The sequence below is a fragment of the Camarhynchus parvulus genome, chromosome Z, assembly GCF_901933205.1.
Source record: "Camarhynchus parvulus chromosome Z, STF_HiC, whole genome shotgun sequence".
Taxonomy (NCBI): Eukaryota; Metazoa; Chordata; class Aves; order Passeriformes; family Thraupidae; genus Camarhynchus; species Camarhynchus parvulus.
In genome coordinates this window covers 12,261,625-12,276,548 of record NC_044601.1, presented here as the reverse complement: position 1 = coordinate 12,276,548, position 14,924 = coordinate 12,261,625, and the positions used below count along the sequence as shown (strand labels likewise).

Below are 14,924 nucleotides of genomic sequence, written 5' to 3'. Positions count from 1 at the left end.
ATCCAGTACTTCCCGTTGTTAAACTTCATACTGTTCGTGGTTGCCCAGCCCTCTGTTTTATCAGAGTTTCTCCACAGGGCCTCTCGGTCCTCAAGGGAGTCAACAGTTCCTGCAATTTAGTGTCATTGGCAAACTTACTTAGTATCACTTTTAGTCACGCACCCAAGTTGTTAATGAAGATGTTAAAGGGCAAGGATGGAGCCCTGTGGAAGCCCACTAGGGACAGGTCTCCAGTTTGACGTCACCCCATTGTGAGTATGGTACCCTATACATCATTAATTTTAAAATTCATCATTTAGAGCATCAGTAGCAGGTTGAGTTTTGCTTTTTGGTTTTTAGTCTGGCTTTGATTGATGCTGACTAAGTGGGAAGACTACCCATGCTTTCCCTGCCAGGGAAAAGAGATTCTGTGCCAATTCATTCACCTGCTGGGCTTGGCAAATATACAGTTTCTGGAAATCACTGCCATCACTCTGAAACTATTCCATCAGTGCAAGTACAAAAGTATTGTTTGGTTCAGACTTGGAGCATGGGTTTGGAGCCAATCTCTTTATTGCTGCCATTCATTGCACTCCAGTTTGCATTGCAAAGCCATCTTGGAACATGCAGACAGGATTCCCTCCAGCTGAAATTAAAACCATTCCAGGATCAGGACCCAGTATTCTCCATCTGCTATGGAACCAGCTGAGTCAAATTAAAACATCCAAAATACCTGTGGATATAAAAAGTCCTGGTATCACTTCTTTCACTCTCCAGATCTGCTCTTCTTGAACTATAGATGTTACAGTTAGGATACAGGTGAGTCACTGCACACAGATATCCCTCTCTGTTTGACCTGCAGCCTTACCTGTCTTCATATAGACTATTTTCTTTACCTGCACTCTTATATTTCTTTTAGGTGCTTCTCAATCTCTGATCATTTGATTCAGCACCACTGCTCTCCTCCAGTCTCATTCTTCACACCTCTCCATTTCACACCTCCCAGTAATGAAGATCAGCCTCTCCTCCCACACTGTAGTAGTTTAATCACTGTATACTTCATTCCTGCCAGCCCCTTCACGTATCTCTGCCAGGATGAGTTTTGATCACCTTCCAGCTTTGTCCCAATGCACCAGTCTTCACTTCAACCCTTCCAGCCAGGAGCACCTCTGGAAGTACCTCCACATCCCAGCAGACCTTCCTGCTACAGGCTCTCTCACCTTCTACCACTGCTGCTTTCTATGCCAGCCTATTTCCCCAGCATAGCTGATATCCATGCCGACAAACTGATCTTTTCTATGCCTTTGAGTCAGCTCTGGGCATCTGTGCCTCACTGACTTTTTGAGCCAAAGGCTTATCTGTCTGTTTAGCCAGCCCTAATGGATTTTCCGCCTGCAGATTCATCTAATGGCTTTTCTTGAACCACATCCCCAACATCCTGTGTCAATGCGTTCCACTGTTTATCTGTATCCTGTAGTTCCTGGGCAATGATAAACAGAGGAACAATCACTCCCTATCTGAACTCTCCATCCCACCATACTATCATATGTGAAAAGCTGTATGTCATATCCCTTTTCAGACATACCTTTTCCAAGCTAAACAATTATCCTTCTCTGCACTCCCTTCTGCATTACCAGGTCCTCAGTGAGCTGCAGGAAGCTAGTTTGGCACAAGGCATTGAAGACCCAGTTGCATTATAGATGTATCCAGACCATTTGGGGTTTTTTTTTAAATCAGTGCAGTACGAAAGAGAAAAAAAAAAAGAAAACCCAAAAAGGTAGCACAGACCTTAAAATCTGGCTGTGAATTAAAGCAGAATTCTGAATTCCTGACATAATGCAGGCCAGGCAGCTTGGGATGCTATTTCCATGCCTTAGGCAGCAAAAACAAAGGCTGTCTGTGTGAAGAAGAGTGAGAAATAAAGCACTGGGTAGGACACACAGGGCTTCACCGCAGCTATCTGCATATGCAGTTTTCTGTGGATATTTTATATGTGTTCATGAAATTACATCAGTATCTAGGGCTTTCCAGTAGCAGACAGCCTTCAGGTTCCAGGAAACTTCTGGAGACTGGCCAGAGCCAGTGGAGAGTCAGCACTGTGCTCCTAGCTTAGCCTGAGGTGACAGCAAGTGGGATGAGTCCCACAGAGGGCTCCCTGAGCAGGCTCAAGGACCACAGGTGCGTGCTACACCTGCCCTGCATGACACTGTCATGCCAGGGAACTCCAGGGGTAGGAAGGACAGCAGGTAACGACACAGGTAGATATGAAACTTTAAAAAGGGTTAGTTTGGAAACAGCTCAAAATAAAAAACTGTATTTCCTGAGGAAGTCTTGCTTTTCTGCAGGAGTTGAAGACACTTGCAGATTTCCAGACTAATAGACTAAAACCACTGTGTGGTCATCTGCCTGTACTGGTAGTGGCCAGTGGCACCAGTGGAAGCAGAGCCCCACAACAACAAAAGGTGTGTGAAACACTTCTAGTGCCATTAATCTTCCAAACTCACACAACTGAGTTTGGCTGCAAGACAGGCAGAAATAAGAGCGCAAATGCTGCTAATTTTTTTATATATGTAAGGTAAGCTGCCATGAAGTCATAGAGAAGTTCATGTTGCAAGTCATGTCAGGGAAGGAAGTATAGGTAAGACATTGTAAAACTCTTCAGAAATATACAAAATCATACATAAAATAATGACTAATTTCTCAAATTTGAGAGAAAGAGAAGGTAGAGAAATTGTCGCTTCAGTTCCCTCTTTACACATTAAATGCATTTTCTCTATCAGGCTTAAGAAACCCTATTCTAATTACAGCCCACAGACAAATGAACACCAAATCAAAGGTCTCAAACAAAGAGATTCCCCAAGTTAAGAGCAGGATATCTTTAGTGAAATAGGGTTTTTTTAAACCTCAAGGATGACCAAAATATACTCAAGGATATCCTTTGGTATTTTTTCTTAATTCAGTGCATCAACCTATAAAGCAGATATGTGTGCTGCAGAGAAAGTCAGGAATTCTTAACCCCTCATCCGAGTTCAACATGCATCATGAACACTGGGAAAGAAACATGGAACACAAGGACCAAGACAGATTTTCTAGGTGGATTTTAGCGGTGGGTTTCCTTGCTTTAACTTAGGGAAACTTCTAATATCATGACCAGGTTTTTGCTTCTAGTATCATGACCATCACAGGCAAATTTAGGCTGGGAGGGACCTCGGATGGTCCACAGCACAAACTTCCAGTCAAAATACGGTTAGCCTTTAAGTCAAGCCAGGCTTTTCACAGCCTCATTCATGTGAATTCTGAAAATCCCCAGAGGTGGGGGTAGTAAAGGCAAGAAAACTATCCTGCTAAGCCCCTGTCTGCATAATTGTGAACTCAGTCAGTCATTATACGCCAATCACAAAAGCAGGTACTGGTCCTACACAGTGCTCTGCCTCCATGAGGATGAGTCACCTACCCCACCCTCTCCAGACCGCAAGTCAACACAGCCAGTGAAGTCCTTCTCCACTTACAGTCAGTGTTCAAACTGGCTCAGAGGACTCCTGCCTTCAAACTGTCATCCCTCCAGCAACCATAAAATATAACTCAGGAGAGAAAATCAGCTGTTGTGTTAGGGGAGCAAGAATACCACCTTGGGACCCTAAGGGCAAAGCCCAGCAGAACATGGTGAGAGCTTGGAGAGGAAACATGTATGGTCTCCTCTGTGAGATGAGATGCTCTAGTGGTGACTAGTTGGAGAACAGAAATTCCTGCAGGAGGCCAGGCAGCTGCTGTTTGGTTAATGGCAGACTGAGACATGTCACCTACTTCCAGAGAACACTGCTATCTGCACTGAGTGACATTATTTAGGTGATCATCCTGTTCAAGTTTTTATCTATGCATCATCCTGGGAGGCTCTTCCCACGATTCCTCCTCTTTGCTGCTAAAAACACAACTGCCTTATTATTTTGCCAAGTAATAACTTATGCTTCCAGCTACTGGTTTATATTGTGGTTTGTCAGCCCAATTGAAGAATCCATTGTCTATAAAGACAGAAGCGATTTTTGATCTTTTCAATTCCACAGAAACCAAGAGTTCACCAAAATACAACCTGGAGACCAAGAGAGACAAAAGCATCAACTTTCCACTTAAGCTTTTACCTATAAAATCTCATAGAAGGGTTGGGTTTTTCTGCTCCAAGACTTGTGTTGCCTGGCAGGATGCATCACACCCAGAACTACTGCACAAGAAGATTAATGTATGACAGGAGCATGAGCTTCAAATAGATGCAAGAGGCTGTTAAGTCAAACCCTTCAATCCCTATTAACCCTTTAAATACCTTGATTTTTAAAACTGAGAGACGCTGAATTCCAATTCATTTCTATGGAACATGTCAGATGCCAGGCTATCATTAGCAAAATCAATCTTTTCAATTAAGACTCGAGCATCAGTTACTGACATAAAGACCTTTTGCAAATTCAAAGGGAAACAGCCATGACCACAGGCAGGAGGGGTCAGAAGACAGACTGATCCTCCCTGACTGCAAGGAAAAGAGCCTCTCATGTAAAGAAACTGAACATTACAAGAGCAGGAACTTGGAGCAATGCTATTCTGATTTTGTTTTTGTTCCTCTACGTGTGCATTTTGGTATTCAAATTAAATTAGAGAAAATGGCAGAGAAAAATAATGTGAACTAATTATATTTAAGTAGATGTTAGCAAGACAATCTTTGACTACTTCTACTTGTCTCTTGCAATTAAAGAGCTGTCTGGATTCTCTGCGCCTATTACCCTGCAATTTTGTTGCCTGCACAGGCTCCTTTTACAGAGCAGATAGACTAGAAGAAACCAAGGGTGACAAGGAAGATTGGTCCTTCCTGGCATCATTCATGTTACAGGTGGTGTTCCTAAAAACATCAGTGTTAGGCTTCCTAGAAATGAGCACTGCAACTCTGCCAGCAATTCAGGCAAAATGGTACCTATGCTTTTCTAAGGCGATATGGTTTACATTTTTCAAGATTTGTGTATTCTTGCTTAGGGAAAACACTGTGAAACACTGATTTAAATAACTGGTTTGAAATAACCTCGATGTAACCATGTGAAAGGTGGCTGAGAGCTGAACAGCACCGGCAGAGTCAAATTTGCTGCAGCCCAGAAATCAAAACTGCACAGATACCCGACAGGGTGGCTGTGGTGCTACAGCACTCAGCACAGATCAATGGTGTGACACTGGGGGCCATTCAGAGGCAGCCCCTCAGGGGTCCTTTGGCACATTGGCAAACGTCCTACATGCTAACACTCCATGGCAAAACAAGATCCAGGTGAGGCTGGAGTAGGACAGACACTACAGGGAGAGATCTGCTGCTCCCAGACCTGTGCTTGCACATGTTCTTGTTCACCTGCTGTATCAGTCCATGTCCCAGCCCACAGAGTGAGCCACATCTGAGGAAAAGGCACTTGCCCACCAAGAACTTCTCATGCACCCTACCACTGATTCTCAGAAAACCTGAGAGGGGATCCAGAGATTTCAGACTCTCCCAAGGAGGAATTCAGCCCTTTTAACATATGCTCTGGAAGGCAAATTTAAATCATGGTATTTGTATAGCAAGGACTGATTAATTTTGGCTTTTGGGAGTAAACCCAGTATTTGCCTTGGCCCCTCCCTGCACTTTTTTTTCTGACTGTCCCTACTCAACTTTATGTACAAGATCCTCAAGTCATGAGGATCATATTTCCTGTATTAATGCAACCCTGACATGGACAGCCTTGCCCAGTCACCTTTTTCTGGGAGGAGCTCTCCCCCAAGCATTGCCTCCTCTCCTGTTTAAGCACAACTCCCAGAACCGCAGGAGGAAGAACAAGATGGAGTTTGGCCTCTGTTGCTTTCCTGGATGCTATCTTATCAGCTTTAATGAACTTTGTCTTAATCTCAGCTATAAAAATACCACAGGTGCTGGGATTTTCTTCTGCTCTGTCTTCCTTATCATTTTCCTAGGTGACTTTGTCCTGCAGAGCAAGAGAGGCAGTGCAGAGTCATCAGTGGCAACCTTCTTTCTGTAGGTAGGTCCATGTTTCTCGGCACAGAGATAAAGAGCAGGCTATTCAACAGACTGGAAGGAAACGCTTCAACAAACCAGAGCCCTGAAGGATGCTCAGAAGAAAGAGCAAGAGAGCCGCCAAACTTTGGGCACTGGAAAATCTGAAACTGCGAAGCAGAGCAGGGAACAGGTCAACAAGGGAAGAGAGAACAGGGCTTGGAGCTGCACACTATCATTGGTCCTACTCTTGGCAGCAGCGTGTCTCCAAGCTTTAGAAAAGATTTTGCTTGGCTGAGGGTCAGAAAGTCCTATTTGTGAATTTCAAAGTGCTTTAGAAATAGTAAGCATCAGCATTACACTAATAGAGCCCTGCAGGGTGTATTTTCAAAATGGGGAATTGCTGGCAAGCCTGTAATACCACAGAGGGGAAATCCCTGGAAATACTAGGCCAGTCTAGCTTCTACTTACAAGCCAGTATAACCCTGTGAGTATCAAAATCTCTCAGCCAATACAGTCTCCTGGATGATGTAAAGGTCTTTCCTGTTTCTCCTGAGGAGAGGCAGGAGGCACATCAGCATAATTGCAGTGGGCTGCAGGCTGCTTGCCTCAGTCAGCTCTGCAGCCAGAGCAGCTTTACAGCATGCACTTACGGGAAGCCACAGAATGACTACATGTGAAACACCTCACCACACCACCACTCCAGTGCCTTCTTGCCACGGGAGCAAGAGACCAGACTGTCTGTGCTCCTGCTGTGCATCAGGAGGTGGCCAGACACAGCTCTTTCAAAGCACAGCTGCTGTCCAGCCTCACCAGGAATGCCCTTGGCTCCGAGCAGCAGTTTAGTAGCAGCCACCAGCAACCACCCAGACAGCCCACTGGCCAGCTGTAAGATCACTGGTGTTTATAACTGGGAGTCAGGAACATTCAGATAAGGTGCTGGCATTTTGTGGGGCTTTTTTGTTGAAGCAAACACTTCAAACAAACTTTTCCTATGAGAGTGGAGAACAGGGTGTGGCTGCTAAGGACCAGCTGAGTCCCCTTGAACCAGCCAAGAGTGGATGGTGGGGAAATGATCTGGCACAGTTTCCCTCCACACTGTTTCTTCACTGAGTCTCTGTCATACCCTGTCACAGCCCATTCCCCAGTAGTTTTCCCATCAAAATCCCTGCTGGGGAAATCAGGACCTAACAAGGTAGCATGAAGACTTCATGCTATGCAGCCACTGTGAATCAACAAATACAAAAAAGTCAGAGGCAGCAAACTCGACCACAAATTATGATGAGCCTGCAAGGTCATGCATAAAATACAGCTTAGCCTGCCCCAAGGCAACCGTCTGTCACTCAAAGAATCACCTTTTTTTTCTGGGATATGCCAAAGCTTTCAGTTGTCTCCCTTAGCCTCTGTAACAGTGAGTGCTTGGGCACCTGAGGCTTACAGCACAGGGACCTGCTCTGTACTCAGCTATTCATCCCCAAAACACAGCTCACACCACATTAGGCATCTGGCAGTCCAGACAGCCCACAGGCAAGAGAGAACTCCCCCTTGCAGAAGCACCATAAACCTGTTCCAGAAACAGCAGCCTGCCCAGTACTAACACACCTAGAAAGAGACTCACAGGCTTAGGCAACTGAAAATCCACTCATTATCCAGCTACTAACAAATGTAGTGGACACAGAAATGTGAAAATATTATCCATTACTGGCATTTGCAGAGTGGAAAATTTCCTCAGAGGGGACAAACCAATACTTAAAAGACAGGCAGTAATTACCCAGGCAGAAAAGGAGAATGAGAAACATACAACATCTGGAGATACCCTGACCTGCCACCAGGAAATCCACCTGCTGCACAGACACAGCCAGCAGCCAGCTGGATGAACGGGATGGAGGTGATCAGTGCTGATGGTCAGGCAGGGGACAGTGGTCTCCCTCAACCCTGGACTTGCAAAAACAGGCACACTCATGCTCAGGTGCTTTGCCTCAGAGGAAGAAGGGGCCAGGAGGAACTTAGGGCAGAGTTGGGGTGCAGGCAGCAGAATTGTGTGGCTCTTTGTCCAGTACCTGGGTCTCACATTTCCTGTCTAAGGGAGCTCTACGGAGATAACGGGCAGTGATTTTTTGCTACAGAGTAACAAACTGTATGAATTTGAAACACAGCTCATTGAAGCTATAACAATAGATGTCATAATGCTAATTCACCAAATAAAAGCAGCATAGATGAAAACACATCTTTTTTTCCTGTCTCTAAGAAGCAACCAGCTCTCCCCTATTCTGCCTCCCAATGCTCTAAAGTTTCCTGAAATGCTCACAACCAAAACATGAACTCCCTCCTGTCTCCATCAGTCACTCTGATCAAACCAGGAGAGATCAGAGCTCTCCAAAGAGGGCACAGCCAGAGGAAGAACAAAGGGAACAGCAGGGCTACACAGGCTGCTCCTTTGTTAACCCACTGGGGAGCCTGCACTGGAGAAGCTTAAAGGCAACCATCAGTCAATCTTCTCCCAAATGTTCTCTGAATCCTCTGCAGAAATCACTTCCCTTGAGCACCCAAGGGGCCAAAAGAGGCTAAGCCTGTCCAGGTAAATACCCTTCACAAGGACTGCAGCACAGTGTCTTCTTAGAAAGTATAAATAAAAAGGGCTAGGGCTGGGGCAGGGTGGCATGGAAATCAGGAACAGACAGGATGCTCCAGAGCATGACAAGGAGGGCACCACTCCCTGCAAAGTGAACAATGTGTTCAGACACTGCACATAGCTGGCCTCACCAGGCCATAGGTCTGCAAAGTGCTATCTGTTACACATCCCTTTGCAACAGCCTGTCTTGGCCTTTGACAGAGCTGCGGCATCAAAGCCAGACCCATGGAAGAAGCAGTCTTCAAAGCTGTGTTGCCTGAAAATAGACTCCTTCAAGGTGCCAGTTCCCCCTTCAGGGGGAAGTGGGACCAGGGGATCCCGGTGACAGAGAGTCATTGATGTGGCTGTCGTCACGCTCAGTGCAAGCAAGATGCGACCTACCCTGACATCAAGCACCCGCATGGCCCGCTCGCAGGAAAGAGGCCAAATTTAACTCATCGCACACACAGCCATAGGTGAGGCTTCTGTATAAATAATAAGCGATGTTATACAGATGCCAAACCGTGCCACGGGCGGCAGGGCTGGTAGCAGGCGCAGCCTTCCCGACCAGGCAGCAGGATGGTTCGGGTCGGCAAGAAGCCCTGTTGCTCCGCGCACCGCTGCCTGCAGACCCCCGGTCGGAGGGCTCCCGCCGCGGGCCGGCTGCCGGTCCGCCACACCCCGCGCAGAAAACCCCGCGGGCAGATCCCTGCAGGAATAGCCCTGGCGCTACTGCCGAGCGAGAGAATCTTACCCGCCGAGAGCGCGACCAGCACCGGCTGCCCCGGCCGCGGCCGGCGGGAACGCCCCGCTCCGCCGCAGCACGGGGGATGCCCGAGGCCCGCGGCGCCGGGCGGCCAAGGCATCCCCCGGCCGTCGGTGCCCCCGCGGCTGCAGGCGGCTGCCCCTAGCTCCTCACAAAGCGGGGTGGGGCCGGAGGGAGCTGCGGCACCCCCGGCGCAAGGCGGGCAGAGCGGGCGTCCCCTCCCGCTCCCCCGGCACCGCCGGGCTCCACAGGCCCCGGGCTGCGGCAGGTGCCCGAGCCGGCCCTGCCCGCGCCTGACCCGGCCCCACGCCCCGCACCACCACCCGCGCCCTCGTACCTTGCCGCTGGCCACGGGGGTCTGGACGTGCGCACGGGAGCCGCGCCGCGCCAGCCCGGCCCGGCCCGCCCGCGGTCCCCCGCCCCGGCCCGCCCCCGCGCCGCGCCCCGCAGCCGGGAGGTGCCGGCGGGCACCGGGGGCTGCTGCTGGCCCCGTGGAGCTCCCAAGAGCCTGCCCGGGGCGATCATGTCCGCGGCCGTGCCCGGCCTCCGGGCGCAACCTCCCGTGGCCAGCGAGGGTTTGTCCTCGCCGGGGCGGGGAGAGCCCCTCCGCAACCACAGCAAGGTGCTCAGGTGCCTCTCCGCTACCCTGGGCTTGAGAGCCGTCCCTGGGCTTGGAGCCATCCCACGCGTGCCGACGTGCGCCATTCGCCGTCACCATCGCCGCTGCAGGTGGGTCCCCGACTCTGTGCCCAGAGGCACGTGGTGAAAGGTGGTGGCGCGATCCTCCTTACGAGATCGACCTGACAGCATCAGGACGTTGCCGTCACTTGCAGTGAGTACCACAGGCCTTGCATTAGCTCAGAGAGCTTCTGAGTTCTCTGTGCCCACCAGGTACCGCACATCCTGAACACTGCACGCACCCCTGCAACAGTTTTAATGTACCAGCCTTAGTTAGCAGCCTCTGGCTGTCTCAGCAGTCCCTGGCAGATGGAGAGAGATTGGCCCAAAGCTGCAGGCCCTTTACTGATAGCATATGGCTTTAGAAAGCTTCTCACAGAGCTCACCCTCATACTTTGGGGTCAGCTGGTACCTTGGCAGCACTGCAAAACTCCTTGGTGCCCTGAATAAGGAACTTGATAAGTAGACAGCAGCACCCGAGATCAAATAGCAGAGGAGGCCAGGTCACAACCTCAGCTAACACCACTCTGGTCCTGTGTGATTAATCAGAGTCTGAGACAGATAGCTCATCTACATACCTTAGTCCCATCACTCACTGGGTAGCAGAGGCAGCTCTGGGCTGAGCTAGCAGATGTGACAAGACTGTGAGACTCAGTGTCCTTCACAGGTAAGATGCTGCAGATCAGTGTAAGGGAACAAGAAGAAAAGCATACGTGCCCAAGTGATAGTGTGGATGCTGTTACCAATTATTAACTCCTCAAGGCAAAGTACTATTTATCAAGAAGCTGTATATCAACCTTAGCAGATGTAGACAAAGACAGAAGGGGTAGAGGCCTCGTGAACCCTTCCAAAAAAAAGTCTCAAACACTCTCAACTGAAGCAACAACAGGCAACATAGCAGGATTGAAATCACTGGAACAGTAAGAACTGCTGACAGTGCCAAGAGAGAGAGGCAGGAAGTGTGTCCTTAGCTGAAAGGTAATTCCATCAAGGGGAGATCACAACCACCAACCCAGTGACCACTTCCTCCCTACAGACCCCAGCTCTAGTAAAAGAGGAGACTACATGTGTGATGTTGTCATTATCACATCTGTCAGGACACCTCAAGTCCTTTTGGAGAAGAAAAATGATGCCTGTGAAAGGACCAGATCTACTGAATGCTTCAAGGATGTTGAGCAGAATTTCAGAACCAACCAGCAACCACCAAGAGTGATCTTCATCCTTTGCTACCAGGTGCCAGCCCAGGACATCCCAGGAGACTGAGGCACTTCAGCAGATACACCACCAGACAACTGTTGAGAAGCAATATCTGTAGATGGAGCAAAGGAAGGAATTCCTGTGGACACGAATTGTGGCTGCTAGTGCTGCAGCTGTCCTGGGCCTGCCGTGCCTACAGGAATTGAGATGACTTCTGGTAGCCCTCAGGATCCTCACAGTGTGTGCACACATGTTTCCCATGGAGAAGTACAAGACAGGTCAGGTACTGATGCACAGATGATTTCCAGTGCTTCCTTTAACTTTGTTGTGCTCCAACCCTGAGTAAGCTGTAGAAGATTGCATGCAGGACTGACAGAGAGACAAAGACATCTTTGTTTAGGGTATTTGGGGGGAAAGATTTCTTCCATCTACAGCTCTGTCCACTGTAGGCATCTGGCTGTGCTACTCATGTGCAAGTGCCATTCCTGAGAGCTGTTTTAGGTGCTGACAAAGTGAATGGTTTTGCTCCCCAGTCCCCTTTGCAGTCTTAAACTGTTTGTTTGGGCCTGGGGTGTCCTTGGTGATTGGGGTGAATCTCTGTCGTGTTCCCTGAGAAGTCTCGACTGCTCATCCAACAGCAAGAGCCTGGCTGAGCAACTGCTGTTGACAGCCTGTGTCCACAGAAGTGGCTTTTGAGAAAGAGCTCTCCCACACAACACTTCTCCTGTGCGACGGGCCTCCAGCAGCCAACATGTTTATGCTTTCTGTTGAGATCCAGCGGCAGAAGTTGGAGCAGCATGTTCGGTAACTCTCTGCCATCCCACACCATTAGGTACCAGAAATCAGACCAAGAGGCAGGCTGGTATCCCACCCATCTCTTTCTGGCCCATGCAAAATAGTGAGAAGTGTAAAGCTACCACTCCAGAAGAGTTGGTTATGAAGGGGAGCCTGACAGCAGTGCAACAGAACAACACTCCTGTTAGCTATGTGTAGTATCTCAACCTGTGGCAAGCCACTGGAAGAGCAGAGGTGGCACCTGTTGTGGCTGGTCTGCATTGCAGGAGCTTCATAGCATGGCCACATTCATGGTGTCTGTGCAGCAACAATGAAGAACTTCACCCAGCTGGGCACAGCTCCCTGGAAGCAAGGTCCTGACTGGCATGGAGCATTTACAGAGGTGGATGAGAAGAGACAGAAGGGAACTAGCTTTCTGCCCAGTGATATGCCTTGCAACCCCAGGAAAGGCATGACCAGTTTGCAGATACGATATCCTCAGGTATATTTAATTCAAGGCTAAGTTATACCAGCACACAGCCCAGTTCATCTGCACTGAAGGGGAGACACTGCAGCAAACACTGAACTCTGCTTTATCCCTGCCTGCAGAGGACAAGGGGCCTGACATGGCTGTGGATGGAGACACGTGGAGGAAGCTGCTAATTAGTTATGACCAATTAGCTTCATCTTTAACAAAAACTTCACTGGTTCCTATTTTTCCTACTGTAATTATTTCCAGCCCCAAGCAGTTCACTATAACTAAGTATGCCACAGGTATGCGGGCAGGTGGCATGGAGGGCACAACACCTACCAGCTTTGGGACGGATTTAAAGCACCACTGCAATGGTAGTGTCAAAACTGGAAGCTTTTTCAGAGTTTGTGGCATTGGCATTTCCCATCAAGTGCAAGAGCTTTTATGATGTTGAAAAATGCTATTGGAAGATGCAGAAAAAAAAATGCCAATTGGTTTTAATTTTATTTTGGAACTTTTCCTCCTTTTCCTCCCTGCAAAATGCTGCCCATGGACAATACTTTTCTACCAACAAAATGACTCTGTAAAAGAAAAATATATAGGCATGATTTTCAGCATGGAATTGTGATGTTGGGCTGAGTACTATTTTTTCCCCAAATGATAAGTACAGTAGAACAGAAGAACATTTTACTCTTATCAAATAAAGGGAACAATATAATCTTGGAGGAGTAGACAAAAAAACTCATGCAAAACACAAACAGTATGCCAGCTTAGCTTTGCAAGGCTGACAAAGCAGAAGTTATGCAAAGCAATGATATTGCGCTTACTCAAAATGAGAGTTGAGGGACGGGCATCTAAAAAGGACACTGGACATTAAAGACAAACCCCAAAGAACCATATAGGGATGGCCAATAAGGTGTGCTACTATGTAAAATAAAGTAATACACGTACATCCAGTAATCAGGAATAGCCAATGAGTATGTCAACAGTGTGTATGATTAAAAACTCTCTGTTTTGAGCATTTACCCAACGTTCAGGGCAGTCAGTTTGAGGAAGGATTCTCTGAGTGACCAGCACACTGCAATAAAGAATGCTGCTTTCTAATACTCAAACCTATGTTAGAAAGCTTTTATCTGGACAATTTTGGTATTACAAGGGGGCTTGAAATTTAATGCTGCTTACCCTGGATGTTGCTCCAAGTCTCCAAGCTTCAAACAGCTTGACACCATAATGTGCCAGAGGTTCTGTGTCATAAAAAATAAGCTCAAAATCAGAGCAGATACTGATCCAATAGCTGGAGTCTCAAAGGCAGACTTTGCACTTTGCAGGAAGCTGTGATTTAATAACAAGGAGAAATAAGGATTTCATCTCAAAGGTAGTGGACCATGTGACCAAAGCTGCAGTAGAGTACAGTACCTTTCACCCCAAATGTGTCATGGTTACGGATACCTTCTCTTTCACTGACTAACCTGGTGTACTGTTTTCCCCTCTAGAGAGCTCCTGAAGTTGAACAGAAAGCACACAGATAATCTCATAATTTAGCATCTGTGTGCAGGCCCTAGCCTATCACTGAACTTAGGAAAGGGGTTAAATGATCTCGCCTGGCACTATCTTATATCAGCTCCAGCACTGTGGCTTGGTCATGAGAAAGTGGTTTGTCTTCTTGCACTTGGCATGTCCCTAGACAAACTAGAGCTAATGTTTTGTAAAGGAGCTCTTAGCACTGGGAGATGGCTGGAGAAGTCTCAGCATTTTCTCAGGCCACAAGTGAGCTCTTAAATGGGAAGAGAGCAAGCCCAAGGCCTTGCGTCTGGCAGGAGGTTGCCCAGCCTGCAGACTGGAAAAGAAACTCAGCACTGTGGTATAGCTCCTGCTACAGGGTGGTGTAGATATTCACCCACGGAAAATGCCTTGCCCCTTAGCTCTCACCTTCACCCTGGATGAGAAGCTCAAGCTTAGACTAAACATTAACCAAAAACAACCTCCCCAGTAGTGCCTCTTACCACTCTGGCAGCACGCCTGAATACAGAGCTTAGCCACAGCTTATGAACGTGCAGATCCTGCCAGCCCAATGCCAGCCAGACCAAAAAGGGGTAAAAAAGGGAAGCTTCACAGCCTCTTCTTGTTGGCAGCTCAGGGACTGAGCCAGCACTGGCTTTATGTGTTTGGCACCACTCCATCAATTTATCCTCTCAAGACCTATGAACTTTTGGTGGCCACAAGATCCTGCAACAAAGTGAACTTACAAGTTAATAGCACATCATAGGGAGGCGGGTGGGTGTGGAAATTAAAACCATCCTTTTTAGGGTCGGAGCTGGTATCCTAAGGTTGAGGTTAATGCAGAGATAGAAAGCTTAATTTCACAAGTAATGTTATGCATACAGCAAAGCTCAGCAAAGACTGGTTCTGAGTAGAAAGACACCTGTTTTACTACAGG

The 14,924-nt window shown here is 47.9% G+C and overlaps 1 protein-coding gene across 2 annotated transcripts in view; it reads right to left on the bottom strand.

Moving 5' to 3' along the window:
* CORO2A (coronin 2A) overlaps window positions 1-9,761 on the bottom strand; it is a 57,208-nt gene extending 47,447 nt beyond the window's left edge. For both annotated transcript variants that reach the window (XM_030968897.1, XM_030968898.1), the window contains exon 1: window positions 9,704-9,761. The gene's annotated coding sequence lies outside the window, so the exon portion shown is untranslated. The remainder of the gene's footprint in view (window positions 1-9,703) is intronic.
* Window positions 9,762-14,924: the final 5,163 nt, after the last annotated feature.